The sequence below is a fragment of the Halichoerus grypus genome, chromosome 6, assembly GCF_964656455.1.
Source record: "Halichoerus grypus chromosome 6, mHalGry1.hap1.1, whole genome shotgun sequence".
Taxonomy (NCBI): domain Eukaryota; kingdom Metazoa; phylum Chordata; class Mammalia; order Carnivora; family Phocidae; genus Halichoerus; species Halichoerus grypus.
In genome coordinates this window covers 27,415,340-27,434,933 of record NC_135717.1, presented here as the reverse complement: position 1 = coordinate 27,434,933, position 19,594 = coordinate 27,415,340, and positions in this window count along the sequence as shown.

Sequence of the window (19,594 nt, the reverse complement as noted above, 5' to 3'; positions counted from 1 at the left end):
GTCGGACAGAACTGTGTTAGCCTCCCAGCTCTCCCACTGATTAGCTGTGTGACCCCCAGCAGCTTATGTTCCCTCTCTGAGCCTCTATTTCTTTACTTACAAGATGGGAATCTCATTAATATTTATGTCAGTCACCATGACTGGGATGACGCATATTCGAGGCACACCTACAGTTTGTAGAGTGAGGAAGCCTCTCTTTTCATCCCAATGGACCTAGATGTCAGTGGGAGGACAGGGCCAGGAGCTCCACATGCTCGAACATTTTCAGAGAGCGGGGCAGCCATGTCCTGGAAAAGTCATACTGAAAAGAGGGCCAATTTGGAGGTGTTTGGTGATAATTAAAAATCACAAAGAACAACATGTAACCCAGTAGTCTTTGAAATACCCATTAGGACAAACCGTTCAGGAAAAAGCAAAGAGAGCCACAGCATAATTCAGCACTCGATTTCAGACTGACACACTTTAATCTAGCTTTTAAATTTTTAATTATGTTAATCTAATTTTAGACATTAATGAGATTGTGGTGCACAGTATTTATTTCCATTTCAGGTTGTTTGCTTTTCCTCTCGATCACCCACTCTCTCCACTGTGCAGGGCGCTGGAGCCGGCGAGCTCCCCGGGAACCCCGGGGGCTGCTTCCCGAAGTGCCTCAGTCTGGCCACTCGAAGCACGGTCTCCCTGCCAGCAGCGTCTGCACCCCCTGGGAGCTGGTTAGAAATGCAGACTCTCAGGCCCCTGCCCAGCCCGGCTGAATCAGAATCTGCACTTTCCAAAGATTCCCACCCCCCCTTCCCCCTCGGTGATGCTTGAGTGCATTAAGCCCTGAGAAGTACTGCATGTGAGGAGCCCCTAGACCTGGTGATATCTCTGTGAACACAGGCGGTCCATGGACCCAGAGGCTGCAGGGGGCTGCAAAGCCAGGGAAAACCCAGCTCTTCATTCTGCCAGAATTTCTATAGTTAATCTCATTCTTGTTTCGATTTGGCTTGGGGACGTGAGGGAACACATTCCCCTGAAAAATCCAAACCCCACAGTGGAACATCAGTCCTTCGGTAACACAAGATTAGTTCTATCAGCGTTAGCAGCGGTAGCTGAAGGGGCCCTGGTAAGAGTAAGCCCAGCTCCCCTTTTATTCTGTGCTGACCATGTGCCTGGCCCTGTTCTCAGTGCCTTATAGGTAATAGCTCACGTGATCCTTACAGCATCCCTGGGAAGTGGGTGGCACTATTATCCCCATTTCACAGGTGAAGAGACTGAGACTCACAGGTGTAAGTGACCTTCCCAAGGTCACAGCTAGTGTCTCAAGAGCCTGACCGCAGAGCCTGAACTCTTAAGAGTTATGTGCCTTTGTGATCTTCAACCCAAGTGAGACACTAATTCTGTCATCCAGCAAATATCTATTGAGCACCTATGAGGTGCCAGGCCTTGTGGAACCCTGGGGCTAGGATTGTGAATAGAGACAGAGATTTCACCTGGGGGATCTTATGGTCTTGGGGAAAACAAGGACATTAAGCAGATAATCACATACACACATATGCACATATGTGTATCCTTACAAATGGGGAGAGTTAGGGAGAAGAGATAGGCGGTGCTCTAAGAGGAAGTGGCAGGGGTACCTGCCCGGTATGGGTGTCAGAGTAGGCCTTCCTACAAGATCTTCGAGTTCAAGGCTCACGGAGATACTAACTAACAAGGGGGTATGAATGGTCCAGAAACAAAAGACCACACGTGAAAATCTCCTGTGGAAGAGGTCCCTAGGAAGTATGGAGCATCTGAAAGGTCCAAGGGTAAAGGTGCAGGAAGCAAAGGGGATGGAGTTGTCCAATGGGGGGAAAGAGACAGGCCCAAGTAGGAGGCAGGAGGCCCTTGGAGGCATCCCTGTTCATGGTCTCCTTATCCCCACATGGCCCCTCTCAGTGGCCCAGGATGGGTCCCCTCTCCCATCTCCCACCTTGGCCCCTTGCCCCCTTGTCCCATGGTCCAAGCTTTCCTGTCCCCTTCTCCTCTTTGAGGACCTGGCCCTGCCTTTGTGGCAGCACAGATTTGCAGCTGTGGTCATCAGGACAGAGGTGGTGCATATGACAGGAGCCCAGTTCAACAGGGCTTAAACCTGAATTCTCTAGCTTCAGGCACACCTGGATTCAGGGGCTCTACAATGACCTCTCTGCATCATCGGACTCTGACTTCTTTGGATAACTTTGTCTCCAATGGGTTTGTTGGCCTGCTCCAGCTCTGGACCAGTGTATCCCATTGGGTTATTACCAGCTAAGAAGACCTCTTTCCTGATGATTCTGTGACCTTTCCAAGGAGAAGCCCCAGTGGCCCAGCTTGGGTGATGTGCCTGTCCTTGAACCAATCACTCTAGCCAGGATGTGCGGATACTTTGGTTGGACAACTTAAGGGACCACTCCTGGAGCCCAGGGCTCCTTAAGGCTCCAAAGAAAGAATCTGAATAGTGGACATTTCAGGCATGATGAGCATGGGGGGACAGGACTAGAGGGAGGAGAGCCATGCCCTTGTGTGTGCCCTTCAACACTGCACTTACAGCCATCCTCTTTCTGTTCCTAATAGCAGGGGGGACTGAATCACTCTTACAGGAATGTACTCCAATTATGAAATGCCATTGGTTATTTTTAAAATGCTGTATTAAAAGTAAACTTGTATCAGAGAACACATGCTGGCTTTGGAAATGTCAACATGGGAAGGGCAGCATCTTAGCATCAACAGGATGGTATTGAGCACTCCAGTGGGCACAAGGTCTTGACTGAAGTACCTGGAAAACCCAAAGTAATGGTTTCTTGTCTCGTTTCCCCAGAGGTGCTGTGATGTGTTCCCCGCACAATGTTGTTTCTGATAATTAATAAGGATATATTTGTTACCTACCGAGGATGGAATTTTGTATCTTGGGATGGAGGAGTGGAATAAGGAGACAGACAAACAGAAATGGGGAATGACAGAGACAGATATACATGGAGAGAGCAAGAAACCAAAAATAAATAAATGAATAGTAGGCTTTCAAAAGAGTTTAGGGGAGTGCCCCAAGCACAAGTAGAAAATTCATCAAGATTCCACTTGTAAGTGGATATGGCTCTTGGGCCAGAGGACAGGAAGCACTTTGGCCTGGAACCTTTTGAGGAACTGTGGACAGTTCCTGTGCCTGGGAGGGGAAAGAAGAAGGATCAGAGACGGAGACAGACACTCTTCTGGAAGCTTTCCCCTCCACCCCGCCCCCCACCCCAGAGACACCCGCCTCCAGGAGGAACTGTCATGGCCTGGTCACGTGGCATTCGCAACCAATACATCTACCCCCATGCTGTTGTTGATAAGACAAATTTAGTGAGAGAAAAATGTGGTCATTTATACTGCCACATGTAAAGTCTGACATTAGTGGGACTATCGGAGCCCATGAATCACAGAAGGAGGTAAAAATTCAAATGGATATAAATGTCCATTAATAGGGAGAAAGTTAAATAAATTGCACTTCATCCACATCATAGACTAATATGAAGCCATTATAAAAATGAGATAGACCTCTACAGAGTGCCACGGAAAGAGCTCCCAGAAATGCTAAGTTAAAATAAAAAAGCAAATTGCAAACAATATGTATAGTATAATTCCATTCATTTATGCTACAGAAACTGTGAACATAAATGCACAATGTATCTGTGCCAAGCAATACCAGTGATTATCTCCTAGGAGGAACTGAGCATAGTAGGATTGGGATCTCCATAATTTCTTTATACATTTCAATTCTTTACATATTTTCTACTGTTGGACTCTTTCTCGATGAAAAATAATATATATAAATGACATTATGCCTCCCATGTGAGAAATAACAGTGGAAGTTAGTGATTTGGGGAAAAGAAAACAAATTACTTAATTTGCTTACCTTCGGCCTCATTATTCCTATCCCCACCACCAGCTCAAAAGCCATCACTGATACTCCACCTCTGGCCACCTCGGTCTGTCTGTGGTTCTCCTGCCCAGGCTGGAATATACTTCCTTCCATCACTCTCCACCATTCTGGTCCATCCACAGGGTTGTTTTCGTGCACACGCATTTTGTTCAAAAACATGTAGAATCCAGAGGTGGTATTATTACTATAATCCCATAATACATAATACAGTGTATCAGTCAGGATAAGAATGGGTAACAAATGACCCCTAAATCGAATCGCAGTGCCTCAGAACAACAGAGCTTTATTTCTTGCTCATGTCTCATGTCCATCATGAGATCGGATGCAGCTCTGCTTCAAATTGTCTTCCATTCTGGGGTCCAGAGTTAGTCTCTGGAGCAGCTTCTATGTGGGATGTTGCTGGTCTCATGTCAAAGGCAAAATGAGATCAGAGGGAGCCACACAATGGCTCCCAAGCTTTCTTCAAAGAAGAGAAGAGACCCAATCACTTCTGCTCAAATTTCACCAACTAAAACAAGCCCAATGGCCAAGGCTGATGCCAAAAAGGTCAGGAAAGTATGATCCTCCTGGGTTAGGGGATTGGATGGAGAGGGAGAAGCAGATATTCTGAACAGTAACACATTTCCTTGTGTGTGGTTTTCAAAGACTTGAACCACAGCAAATATTTCTGGAGTATCTGTTCCATTCCTAGGTACTACTGCACCACAGGAGGAATATGAAGACAAGTCATAATAAAAAATTAAAAAAAAAAAAGACCCTCCTACACCAGACAGTGTGTGAAACACATGACAAGCAACCATCTGTTTCATCCTTACATCACTATTACTAGAGATGATCAGCCTGCAGCTCAAAAATGTCAAGTCACTTGGTCAACTTCACTGCCCCCCAGGAGCTTACGGTCTTCAGGTATCCCAGGAGGTGTCTGGACTTTAAATATGAAGATTGCTCATGATGCTATGATTTTCAAGAGTTTATTTATTAACTTAGCAATCACCCACCACAGGCAAGAACTGAGTGGGTTTTCTGGATGCTTTGGAAAAAAGACCATAAGGCAGCGCTTAAGACTATCACTAGGACCTTAGTTCCTCCTATCTCTCTATTAGCTCTATGACCTAGGGAAGTTACTCCACCTCTCAGCCTCCAGATGATCACCTAACACTGAGGGTGATTATAGAGCCTACCCTTTGGACTGTCTAAATCAACAGGATCTATTGAGCGCCTCCTCCACGCCAGACACCATTCCAGAAATCAGCAATGAGTGAATCATCCGTAGACTTTATTTTCTAGCGGGGGAAGAAAGAAAGGAAACCAACAAATCAATATATAACTTAATGTTAATATAATAAGTGCTATGAAAAAAACATAATAAGGCAGAGAAAGGAGATTGAGTGATGGGGGTGCTATTTTAACTGCAGTGGTCAGCAAAGACCTTACCGATGAAGTGATATTTGAGCAGAGGCCTAAATAAAGTGAGGGACAAACAGGTCACATGAAGTTCTAAGAAAGTGTGTTTCCAACGGAAGAGGCAGCAGATGTAAAGGCCATGAGGCCAGGCTGTGTTGCATGCGTGTGGGGAGCAGGGGAGGCCCACATAGCACAACGGAAGCAGATGAGCAAGGAGGAAGATGGCAGAAGTGAGGCAGAGACTGGTGGACCAGATAAGGACCTCACAGGCCAGGAAAGGGGTTTCAATTCTGCTCAGCTGTGAAGGTTAAGTGCGATAACCCACGGCGCTCCGCACCATGCCAGGTGCCTAGCAAGCCTTCAACACGTGAATGGATGCCAGCAACTCTTCATTCATTCAGTGACCCAAGATTCATGGAGGGCCTGTTGCATGCTAGGTATTGTCCTGGACGCTCGGGCCTCACTGGTGCACACGACACGCAAGTCCAATTGGAACACGAGAGCCAGACAACAAAATAAAAGAATATAATAAGTAAATAAGTAAGTGATAGAGCGTGTTAGAACGTAGTAAGTGGTATGGAGAACCGACAGGGAAGGAGGGGCAGGAGAGGGGCTCTGGGGTGTCAGGCTGGGGTGTAATAAGTACTATTAATGGGCGAGTAGGTCTCATTGGGAACACAGACTTGAAATGGGGGTGGGATTTGGGGGAGCATTGCAAGCAGGGGGAACAGCAGGAGCAAAGGCCCGTGAGGTGAGGCCACGACTGACATGTTTAATGAACACCACGGACTTCGGGGAGCAGGAACTGGGTGAGCAAGAGGAGAGGAGCAGGGGATGAGGTCACAGGGGCGATGGGGGCCAGATCACGTAGGCCTTTGGCTTTTGCTGTGACTGCCACAGGTACCACCAGAGGGTTCTGAGCCCAGAAGGGACAGGACTCGAGCTAGGTTCTAACAGGGTGGCTCCAAAGTGCTGGGTGGAAAAGGTACGGGATAGGTGGTATTTGGAAGCAGGGAGACCAGTTAGGAAGCCGCTGCAGTCATCCAGGCTGGGGGAGCAGGGGTGGCTGGGGCCCAGTGGCAGTGGTAGAGATATTGAGAAGATAGAGGATTCTGGAGATATTTTGAAGTAGAACCCCTTCCCCAGACCCCTGTCCATCTCCTCCACTCCCGGCCTTTGTGTTATCCCTGGCTCAAATAATCAGAGAGAAGAGGAAGTTACCATCAGTGTCCCATGCCTAAGCTCAGCCATCTCATGCGCCGCCACTCATTGCTTCATTGGCTAGGTCTCTGTTATGAATGCCAGCCACTCTGACCTCCGATGGTGCAGAAGCAGTTCCAGTAAGCTCAGACTGGCAATCTGAGGCTGGGCATAAGGGAGCAAGGATAAAGATGCCAGCAGCAGAAAGAAAGAAGCTTTCACATGAGAAGAATCTCTTCTGGTGCTCCCCCCACCCACAAGCTCTTATCAAGTCTTGGAAGACGGTTCTTGCCTGGTGACCTGTTATCGTGCAGACCTGCGTCTTGGGTCTCTGTTTTTAAGAGGATTCAATGTATTCTTATTTTCATATGTTCATTCATTTATTCATTTTGCAAATAATTTCTTAGGGCCAGCATTCTGATAAGTGGTAAAGATACACAGGAGGCCCAGTCAGTGAAGCCCCTGACTGCATAGAGCATATAATTGAGTAGGGAAATAATTAAATGAGTAATCCAACCCCTAAGCAGAGGAACGTGGTGGTCAAGAGGAAGTAGGGGCCGGGCGACAGACTTCTGGGGCCAACTCCTTGCTGGGTGATTTCCAGCAAGTTAACCTAACTGCTCTGCCTCTGTTTTCTCATTTGTGTGAAATGAGGGAAAATAAGACAGCCTATTTGATAGATTTGTAGATGAATTAAAGGAAATTGTATGTATCAAGCTCTCATGGAAATATCCAGCCCATTGGAAACATCATGTAGGTGCCAGCTACTATTATTATAAACATTTAATTCAGATTATGATAATTCTATGAAGGGAACATATAGCATACGTATAAAGGTGGAGAAGGTTGAAAATGTAGGTGAATTTAAGGGGAACACTGAAGGAGGATGAAGTTAGCTTTGCAAGAGTGTTTAAGGACAGAATGTTCAAGGTGGAGGGAAGGGTGTGGGTGAAGATTCTGGTGCAGGGAGGGAGGCTGGAGGAGGAGTGCAGAGAGGGTGGTGCAAGGTACAGTGATCAGCAAAAATGCTTGGTCCTTTCCTGAGTCTTAGACACCAGGAAGCAGAAGACAGGGGACTGACCTGAACTCACCAATAGCAAGCTTAATGCCCCAGACAATTCTGACATGGGTCCTTGTCAGGTGGTCCTTCCAGAGTCTGTTATTGTCAATCACTGCGTCTGTGTGGCCACTTCTCCTGATTTGTCTGTGGGCAGATGCTTTCTAGGACCTGTACCCAGTGCATGCCCCTGTGCTCGGATACCTCCCCATACCCCACAGGGGTCACCTGCTGTAGCCATGTTTGTGATATGTGACTTTGACTCCACCTTGGACACAAATGACTAGACTAGAGGCCACAAAATGGGCCAATCGGATCCTCCCCTAGGAATTTACATTTGGACTTAGTTGTTCTTACCAGTTCCTTATGGGCACTTAAATGGGAAGAACATGAAGAGAAATGGGTGGCCACATTGGGGTCATGGGCAAGAGAGGCAACAAAGCTGCTCTGCAGAGGAGGAAAACAGATGAGCTGAGAGCAGCAGAGAGGAGAAAGAACACAGCTCCAGGATGAGGAGCGAGAACAGAGTTTCCTTAGACCCCGATATGTCAGGTCCTGGGCTCTAGACCCTTTGAGCCCAGCTGTGTTCTAGGAGATACTGTTGAATACTTCCCATAAAGCCTGGACAGATTTGAGTCAGTTTCCTTGGTTTGCAACCCAGCACCCCATAGGAAACTTCTTCCTCTCCTTGACCATTCCATGAGATGCCGAGACAGGCGCCATTACCCTGTTGGACTTCCTCGATCTGGTTAGTGGGCAAGATAAGATTTCATGGATGGTCTGCAGCGTCTTCCACTTCCCTGAGACTTTTAAAGTAGAAAATTCTTGGCAGCTAACAAGTGTGTATTGCAAGAACAAAAAACCCAGCTCACGATGGAAGCCCTTTTTGCATAGATTTATACAAATAGCAATATTTTTAGATGGTTTATCCTAGAGCTTCTGCACATATGGGCACCTAGTTGACTGAAATATTTTGAAGAGCCTTAGATGATTTTGACATTGTAGGAACAGATCTATTCACAGAGGGGCACGTAGGGATTTCCTTTGTAAATATTTTCTCTTCTGGATTAATTTGTTGTCTAATAATAGTTAATATTTATCGACTAACGACTGTGTGCCAGATCACTGCTTTGTGTTGCTCGACACAAATGAACTTACTTAATTCTCATAGCAATCCTATTAAATAGGTGCTATCATCCCAATTTACAGATGAAAAGACTGAGCCACAGAAGATTAAGGAATTTGCCCAAGAGCATCTAGTAAATGACAGACCTCAAGTTAAAACTCATGTACTGAGCTCCAGAATCCAGGCTTTCAACAGTTGCCCTGCAGAGTTTCACAATCCATAGAGCTGGCTCTGTGGCTGATCTTTATAGTATTATCATGTTTCTGACACTGACTGGTTTCGTCCTCTGAGGTACTCAAAAGGCTCCTTCCCCAGCCCCTCTGCTACTCTCTCCTTCCCCCTCCATCTCAATATTTGGTAGATTTGGCAGATCAACCAAAAGACATTATTTGCATGTGGGACAGTAGAACCACCAGGAAAATAATTCACCCAAGGTAATAAAAATAGTAGGTACCATTTATTTAGTACTTAATGTATGCCAGGCTATCCCCTTTATGGTCACTATTTCATTTAATCCTTAAATCTCCCTATGAGGAAGATATAAGTATTTCCCCCTTTTTTCAGATAATAAAGCTCATACTTAAAAAGATGATGTGACTTAGCCAGGGTCAGTGATCTAGTATATGACAGAGCCAATATTTAAACCCGTGTTACGTGACACACAAACATACAGAAGCAAAGCCTGGACTCTTAACCACCAAGATCCGTGGTTCCAGAGCTGGAAGGAAAGGCAAGGTAGAACCCAGCATGGGTCTTGCAGCTCATATCAGTCCTCCTTGCACCTCTGGGACTCATGCATGAATGCTAAAAACACAGTCTACAGAAAAAGGAGTTAAAACCAAGATGGTTGTTCGATGAAATTTCTAGGGACACTGAGTACACAGTGGTTATCGGTGGGCTCAGGAATTTTTGTTTCAATGGGGACTTTGGAAGTGGCATGGTGATTCCAATGCCATCTCATCACTGTTGGCCCTGATGGTGTCCTCACCTCCTCGTCCACAGGATGCAGTGCAAAGCAGAAAGAGAAGGGCAGTTTTCCTTCACCAGCCAAGCCAACAGGACTCAGAAGAATAGGTGAGAGATTCCCCCAGAGGCTCCCAGAAATGATGATACTGCTGGTATTGGTGAACTTTAGGTGCAAATTGGGATGATTGCCATTGTAGGTAGGATGGAGCCAGAGAAATATGGTTCTAGGATATGTGTCCAGGGTGATTCATCAAGTTTTATCACCTTATGACCCATTAAACACAGATTACACCCCAGTCAAAACGACAGAGCTTTAGACATCAGAATTTCACCGAACACATATCACGGGACCAGGCCCTGTGGAGTAGAGCACACACAACAGAAGAGGTAGTACACCTGCAGATAACTGATTGCAAGATGATGCTTTGGGATGAGAGGGACGACAGCAGAGGCAAAGGAACGTAAGATGTTTTCACATGCCCACACGTGCCAACACTCAGTAAGCAAAGAACTTTGCTAAATCCACCTACACACACAAAAACAGAAGCAGAACCCAAAGAAACAAACAAATAAAGTAGGTTTCATATCCTTCAGGGATGAGAAAACGGAGTCTCAGAAAGGTGAATAAGGTCCTGAAGGTCACACAGCTAGGAAGCAGTGCTACCAGTTTCCACTTTCACCCAGACCCCTCTGGCTCCTGAGCCCAAGCATGTCAACGCCATGCTATCTTGCTTCTCACGTTTGTCAAGTTGTTGCTTTCTTCCTCAGAGTGGGCTCCAGGGATTAATGGGAAGTGTCCCTTGGAGAGACTCCACTGCTTCCCACCAGCTGACAAACATCAGGGCTTGCTGAGAAGTCAGAGCAAAAGTCTAGAGAGGTGAGGAGACACCACTCTCTCCAGAAGCATTTTGAGGGCTTGTGCTTATTCCACGGCTTTCTGTGGCTGTTTGTTCTGGTTTTTATTTTTTAACAAAACCATAAATAGTTGATGTGGTAAGGCTGACCAGCTCGCTGGCCTCTCTGTGGTGGGGTCTGCATGGCAACCTCCTAGGGCCTGGAGACATCTTTCAGCTGAAAAGAAAATGTCTCTACCACAGAGCTGCTGACACAGCATTTCGCTCCTCCACACAGACAGAGGAGTCAAGGTGAGCCGACAGGAAGGCCAGAGTCTCGGGCTGGGGATCCTAAGCAGGGCTGTATTCCAGACGCTTTGTCCTATCTGAGGACATAGAATGGAAATAGAGGTAGAGTGATGTTGATGCCAGGCTTCTGGTCTGCAAACAACAGAACCGACTCAGCCTGGTATAAGCTGAAAGGAAATGTATTAAAAAGTATTAGTTAGCTCACAGGATCTCCCAGAGGTGGTGTAGTGGGTTGAATGGTGGCCTGCCAAAAAAAAAAAAGAGAGAGAGAGAGAGAAAAGTCCATATTGTAATGCCCACCTGTGAATGTGATCTTATTTGGAAAAAGGGTCTCTGCAGATGTAATTAAGGAGATCATTCTGGATTATCCAGGTGGGTCCTAAATCCAATGATAAGTGTCCTTATAAGAATGAAGCTAGAGCAGACACAGGGGCAGAGACTGGAGCGACAGGGCCATACAAGGGATGCCAACAGCCGCCAGAAGCTGGAAAAGGCAAAGGATGGGTTCTTCCCTAGAGCCGCCTGAGTGAACACAGCCCTGCCAACACCTAGACTTTGAACTTCTAGCCTCCAGAACCATGAGAGAATGAATTTCTGATGTTCTGAGTCACCACATTTGCAGTCATTTGTGACAGCGGTGGTAGGAAACTAATACAGCTGGAGAGAACAGGCTCTGAGGACAAGGACACCAAGGGCCGTCTCTGAAGTCCCACTGCAGAAATGGTAAAGCAGAGGCCTCACGAGCCGGTGTAAAATGCACATTGTTTTGCTTACTTTTTCTTTATTGTGCCTTCCCCCCACCTAAAACAAAAGTTCCTTGAGAAGAAGCACTTTTATGCTTTGTTCATTGCTCTGTCCCTTGTGCCTAGAATAATTCCTGGCATGTAAGAGGTGCTCAATGATATTAGTTGAATGCAGAAATCATAGTGTCATGAACAGTTGAAATATGTTTTCTTCCCCACTAGGATTTCGCCATTTCTAGGAAATGATTCTATCGTATTATTCTGTATCTCCCCCTAGAGCCTAGCACAGTGCTGAGCACATAGAGGGCCCCAGGGAATATTTGTGAGGGGGATGCAGGGATGGGTAAGCACATTTACACATGTAAATCCCAAACACTTGGATGTAAAATGCAAGATTTGCAAAGGGAGATTTCTCTGAATGGTGTTTCCCGGCTTTAAGCGGCACCCGGTATAATCGGATCTTTTTCTAGCTATATTTGCACACACAGCAGCCCATGTGGTTTTATGCTCATAGAATCTTACTCTAGTAAGTAGCTAATAAACATCCATCTAACTTGTATGCTTTTAGCAGAAGAGCTCTCTTTTCCCCTAAACAAGAACTGTGGCTGAATGCCAGTCTAGAAATCAGGTAAACAGAGACTGCCTCTGGCCAGAGGGCCTGAGTCCTGCCCATGTGCCCCCTCCCCTCCTTGTAGCATCTCTACTGTAAGCCCTGGGTCTCTCTAGCAGCTTTGGGAACACCTGTGTTGATAAGAACAGGAGTGCCCATGTCTCCTGGAAGATTACAATCAATGTCCCTTCTTCTTTCCTTCTTCTGTCATCCATGGCAACTCTTCTGGTGGTTTGTACGGGACTTGGATAATCGCATGGGAACTAACAGGCCTGGGCAGAGGAGTGTGAGTAAGAGAAATCAAGACAGTCTAGATGGAGATTGCCATCCTCACTGTCTACTTCTGTGGATTTCTTTTGGCTCAGTCTGGGGCCATTATGAGAATTCATTAAACACACACACACACAAACACATACACACCATGTGCTCTGCACCATGTTACAGCATTAAACACATTCCCATGTTTACACTGGGTGGTTGGGACTATTACTCTCGCCCCCATTTTATAGATGAAGAACAAAGGCTTAGGGAGGTGATCTTATTTATCTGGGGGCACAAGAGACAGAGCCTTAGAAACTGGGTGTGACTTTCAACCTCAGCCTATAGAGGAAGGAGGAAAGGATGATTTCTTTCACAGCCCATTGGTGTTTTTCACTGGTTGCTTTTGAGAGTGCTAGACCGATGGCCACTAGACTCTCAGCCTCATTGGGCTCCCAGGTGGACCCTGGCAGGTCCCTGGGCAGTGGTGGCCCAGTCTCCTGACTTAGTGAGCTTGCAGCATGGCTGATGGCTGACCCGGGTGAACTGCATGCTGACGAGGAGGTGCGGCCTGCCGTGTGGGCCTGGGAGGCCTCTCTGCCTGCAGGGCGGCTCTTCCCTCCCCTCTCAGTGATGAACCGTGCTCAGCCATACTGCAGCCCCTGATCCCCATTTCCAGGCCATGGCTCTGTGCCAATCACTGTACTGGGTGCCCGGGATACTCGGCGAGCATACGGCCATGGCCAACTAGGCCAGCAGAGAGAGGGCTACTTTCAGCCCCCGGGAGCCCCCCGGGCTAGATGCCTTGTGCAGTACATGGAGGTGAAGCGTAGATCAGGCCCCTGTCCTCATGGAGCTGCTCATCAAAAGATAGAAAAATATTTGAGTCTACAGAATACAGCCTTAGTCCAGCAAAGTCAAGCTATGGAACATCCCGGGATGGTGGGGATTCACACTGCCTTTGTGGACTGTCGTGTTGGAAACCTTAGTTACACCATATTAAGCCTGTAATTAGGCTCTGACTGGATGTGATTTCGGACATTTGGCACTTGTCAAAATGCAATTTTCCTTTTTTTGGGGGGGGTTGTTTTTTTGGTGCAGGTGATTAAAGTCTTCCCTGTTTATTTGGTGCAGTGAAGTATAGCAGATGAAATGGGGAAAGGGGAGATTATCACCTTTAACAGGATTAATTTTTAAATGTTTGTTGGGTTTTTTTTAAGATTTATTTATTTGAGAGAGAGAGAGAGAGTGCAAGCGGGAGGGGCAGGGAGAAAGAATCTCAAGCAGACTCCACGCTAAGCGCAGAGCCCATCACAGGGCTCCATCAAGACCTGAGCCGAAACCCCAAGTTGGACACTCAACTGACTGCACCACCCAGGTGCCCCTAAATGTTTTTTATATATATTTGGAATTGTTAAATTGGCTTTGCTGAAACAGAATTTCACCCTTAAGATACAATTTGAATGTTGGTTTCAATAAAGGCTCTCGAAATTGTTTAAAAAAAAACAACTAAGTGTGACAGGGGAGGCATAGGAATATATAAAGAAAGGAGCCGGGTCAGGGAGACTGAGGAAAATCATTCCAAAAATAATATTTGATTTGATACCAGAAAGATGAGCAAGAGTAAATAATGTGGGCTGGTGTGTGTGTGTATGTGTGTGTGTGTGGATGGATGTGTGTGGGTATGTATGTGTGTGTAGGTGTATGGGTATGTGTGGGGGGTGTATGGATGTGTGTGTAGATGTATGGATGTGTATGTGTGTGTATGTGTGGGAATGTGTAGATGTGTGGGCATGTGTGGATGTGTGGGTTTGTGTGGATTGTGGATGTGTGGATGGATGTGTATGTATAGATGTATGGGTGTGTGTGTGTGTGTAGATGGATATGTGTGGATGTGTGTGTGTAGATGTATGTGTGTGTTCGTGTGGGTATGGATGTGTGTGTGAATGTGTGTAGATGTGTGGGTTTGGCTGGATGGATGTGTGTGGATGTATGGGTTTGTGTGTGTATAAGAGAAGCAGTAAAGGCAGGGCCTGGAACCCACACTGAGGGCAGAACTTGTGGAAAGAGGAGGCAGGATGCTCCAGGTCCTGAGCGAAGTCCAGTGGGACGGGTGACAGGAGTGCAGCGAGCCAACCGTGGACCGGTGTGGGACGCAGATGAAGCCAGGCTGCCCTCAGTTCCGTCTCAGAAGGTACTGTGCCAAAGAAAGACAAATCCAAGCCCAAAGAAAAGCTGGGAGGAGTGATATGTATCTTTCCTGAAGAACATGTAGCCATACTGAAGTCAGGAGCCACCAGCCAAACTGGCCGAAATTCTCATCAGCCTCCATCATTTTCCTGAATCCCAAGAGCTGCTCTGTGGAAAACAAAGCCAGGACTCTAAAGGGAGGATGAAGGAGGAAGGGGGCCTGAATGATTCCCCTCTCTTGTCTTTGTTTTAGTGACCCCCAAGAATCTGAAAGCAAATCAGATATTTGTTGCTCTTTGAGAATCAATCTATCGATAACCGTCATGGGGTCTACGGATGAGGTTCATTGGCCCCCACCCCGCCCCTCCCATTGTCTGCAAGTGTACTGGGGACAGATCATTTTTAATTTTCCTGTTCTGACCTTTTCCACTAACATGACGTGGAAGAGGGGGTAACCTGATCAGTGTTCCTTTCCTAAATTCCGGCCTTCTCCTCCTTGCTGCACAAGACGAGGAAAATATTTGCACAGGGCCCCGGGGACTGCATGAGGCATCTTGGGCTTTTTCCTAAAAATAATAAGACATCGGCTGACAATTTTAAACAGAGGAGCGTGATTAGGTTTTTGAGCCAACATCAGAGAATTTCACCTTTCTTGACTCGCCGTGAAGTTTTCCCAAGGTGGACACCATCCTGTGCCTGGCCCGTTGCTCCATGGTGCAGTCTCTTAAGCTCAGTGGTGTCCATGCTGTGGACCAGATCATTCCATCTTGTAGGCAGTTGTGTTGGTATTGTAGGATGTTCATTAGATGCCAGTTACCTCCCCCCCTGGATGTGACAACAAAAATGCTTTTATATTGCCAGGTGTTCTCTGAGAGGAGAGGGCAAATTGCCCACATAGAGAAGCACTCTGCTCTTTGGTTTCATGCTCACCTTTTTTTCTCACCATTTCTTGGGACTATCCTCTAAGTCGCATCTATCCAAGATACATGGAAGGCTCTGTTTCCATGGATATTGATATTAGAGCTTTCTGTTTAAGCTCCTGTGGATTTTCTTCTCTCGCTGATAAGATGCAAAGCACTTGCTGACCCTTCCACCACGTTCTGAGACTCTTGTCCAGCCCCATCCCATTTGCCTGACTGGCCTCTCCTTAATTCACATGGGCTCACCTTTCTCACATCTTCGTGGGCATAATTCATTATGTGGTGGTCATACAAAGGGTTGGACAAGGGGGGCATTGGGTCACTGTGACATGACAAACACTTTTCTGTTTTGGGAACTCTCAGGCCTTTTATGATTTATTGGGGATGACTCTAGACTCTTAAATTGTTTGAGATTTTTTTTAATGACCTTGAGCTTAATGATCTCTGGATAACAAGTAAGAGAATTCATATTTCTATAGCAGAAAGCCAACCTAAGCGCTCTTCAAAAGGAGACCTATTGTATTAGCTGGGGAAAAGGAGGTTCAGGTGTACCCCTGACTGCCTATTTTATTCATCCATTCACAATGCTCTAAAAAGCACGAAGCTTAGGATTCCGTATCTCAGATCCCCATACTTGCTAATTTCTCCCTATCAGAAGAACAGGTGGCCCGGCTACCACAAAGTACCTAGGAGGAAACTGGTCAGAGTTTGCTTCATTGGAACAAAAATGACAGAATGTCAATTTCCTCCTAACTGCATGTCATCGTCAGGAATCAAATAAGCAATTACAGAAGGCTAAATTGAATTCATTTCAAATTCAGATGGACAGCCTGCACCTAGGATGCTCCACTGAGGGGAAACCGCCTCTCTGACTCTGACTGAGCAAGCCAGTGCTGCCTCCTTCCCCCTCAGGGTCGGCCTGGCTGACATTGCCCCTGGAGGCTTCCCACCCAGCCTTTCCATGTCAGCTCGTGATCTCGCATCCGCTGGCCACACCAGACCCAGAGGTGTGCAGGGTGGCAGCGGCAGGGCTCTGATGCTGGAATTTATGGCATCAAGTCAAGGTGTGGGGATGTGTCCATGTAAGACCACCCCCTTTCAAGCAACTCCTTCCAGGGACTCTCTAGGGCACCTTCTCCATTGGTCCTGCCAGGGAACTCAGTGGTTCATTTTTTTTTTTCTTTTGAATATCAGTCACTGGATGACACATGATTAAATAAGCTAATCCATTTTAGCTCATTTAATTCTAAAAATAACTCTGAAATAGCTATTATTGTCATTGTCTCCATTTTTACAAAATCTTACTTAACAGAGAAGGTGCTCACCGTATATTCATGTTCTCTCTTATGTTTCCTTGTCTTCCTTGATATTAGTTCTACGCCATGAGACTCATTCTGGCCAATAGGCCGTGAGCAGAAACGAGGGGTTACCTCCTGGCCGAGGTAGCTAAGAGGCCTCCTCCTTCCCTCTCTTCTCCTCTTGCGGCAAACGTGGAGGTCCCGTGGGCCGAATGGCGCAGGACCAAGATGGTGGGGGGTGGTGTTAGTTATGCTCATACTCTCATATTTGGAAGGATGTTTAGAAGCCTGATACCTTTTCCATCATTCTTGCTAAGTTCATTTCCAACCTCTGGTTGCACATTTTCAGTAACAAAGAACTCACTACCTCACGAGCTATTTATATGTGGTTAAACTGTGTCTCCACTGCCCCTCATTCTATCCTGGGGAGCCACACAGATCCATTATCCTCCTCCATCAACAGAACATTTGCTCCATGTTTGGACAGAGGTACTGAGTCCTCATGAGTCTTCCTTTTCCTAAGCCTCATTCTTTAAGCGGTCCCTTTCTCATGCTTGGTGTTGAGAGTTGACTCCCCTCTCATACTACAAACAGGAAAGCAGATGCCCACAGAGGGTAATTGGTGCATCAAAACGCAAATCACTCCTGAATGACAGAAACTGGTTCTAAGTTCCATGAAGGAAAGGATTTGTGTCTGTTTGCTTCATTCACTGTTGTATCCCAGAACAGTGCCTGGTACATAGCAGGTGCTCAATTAATATTTGCTGAGCCAATGAATGAACCAAAGAGTCCTAGATCCCAGTCATTTTTTTTCTCTTTCCTTTAAACAATGTAAAGAAATTAACAGCCAATTGTAAATTCCATGCTAAACTCATGTCTTGGAATCCTTGGGCACAAAACACTATGATAACACAGCTACAATCCAGATAAAACATGTATCAAATAGGCTTGGGCTTATAAGGCACCTAAATTTGGCAAAAAAAAAAGAATATTTTGCCAAGTATAAATATATATGTAAGATATAATATACACACATATTATATATATATTTGTATACATATTATATATATATTTGTGTATATATATATATATATATATATATATATATAATTGCAAAAAAACTTAAAGATGATGGTGAAAACATGTTTGACCACCCCACCTCCCATCCTCACGGCTTTAAACTTTGTTGGGTCCATACTAAGGCATTTCTCATGGAATTATTCCAGATGCCTTCTCTTCTAATTCCCTCCACCAATGTCATGGTTATCCCTAAAGCCTTATTAAGACACACATATTTTGAGACATATTTCAATAGTTTGGGTAGTAGCTTCAAGGATAAGAGCTATGCACAATAACAGAATGTACCTAGCTTTTGACATTAAAATTGTTATTTACATCTGGGGCTTTTTGCTGTGATGTGGCATTGTAATGAGGGTAAACTTTTCTTGTGAAAAGATGGATAGGAATCTGGGATAAAAATGAACACTGGTTAATAAAACCACAGATAAGTATACCCTTGTATGATGCCATTGTGTTTAGGCAATAATTCAAATACAACTGCCTTGTGGGGGACTCTCCTCCCAACAGATGAGGCAACATCTTCCTGAGGAAAACATAGTTGAAGAGATGGGTGCAGATCCTGGTTATGCATCAACCATTGTGATAGACCTTTTTATTGTGTATCAAATGAGAATACAAGGAAATTCATTTATTCATTTATTGAAAAAACAGTCTTGAAACTCCTGATATGCCATGCACTGAAAGTTTAATTGCTTTCTACAATAAAGGGAAAAGCAGTCACTAGCTAGTTAGTTATCTGGGTGACTAGGTGGGTGAGTGGATGGATAGATATGTAGGTGGGTGAATGAATGAACCGATGAGTGGATGAATGAACAGCCAGATAGATCGAAAGGATGCTAGAGAGTCTTTCTTTGCATTTCTGGGATCACACACACCCCACCCCCCACTTCATCCAGGAAACAGCAGTCCAATTCTCCTTAGAGAATCACTCTCTTCGCTCTCTGTCCATATGGTTTATGTGAATCTGGCCTGATCTCTGACCAGTGGACCATTCTCGCCAATGAGACCACTGAGACGAGGCAGAACCCATCAGCTCTAAATCTAGAACTAGGGCAGTCCTGACCTAGAGAGAGGTAACTCTTTGCTACCAGACTTGGATTTGGGAAGGTCTAAGCCCGGCTCTCCTCAGTGGGTTGTGGGTGCATGCAGAGAGACTGTGCCTAGGAGTGAAGCTACCAGAAAGGAAAGCAGAGGGGCGCCTGGGTGGCTCAGTCGTTAAGCGTCTGCCTTCGGCTCAGGTCATGATCCCGGGGTCCTGGGATCGAGCCCCGCATCGGGCTCCCTGCCCCATGGGAAGCCTGCTTCTCCCTCTCCCACTCCCCCTGCTTGTGTTCCCTCTCTTGCTGTGTCTCTCTCTGTCAAATAAATAAATAAAACCTTAAAAAAAAAAAGAAAGAAAGAAAGGAAAGCAGAGATTGAGAGAAAGGAAAAGTCAAGTCCCGTGTCAGTGACTTGAACATCGGACTTCTACTGTGCCTGATCCGAACACCTGCGCTTTTGAATTCATGTGAGATTGTACATCTCCCCTTCTTTTTTTCATACTTTTTTCTTTTGGTCTCTTGCAATCAAAAGAGTTCTAAATAACACAGACACATAACCCAGGTAAGGGACCCAGTTATTACACAATGTGCTGGAGAAGATGAAAAGTGGAATCAGCCACAGCACCCCACTCACTACCTCCTGG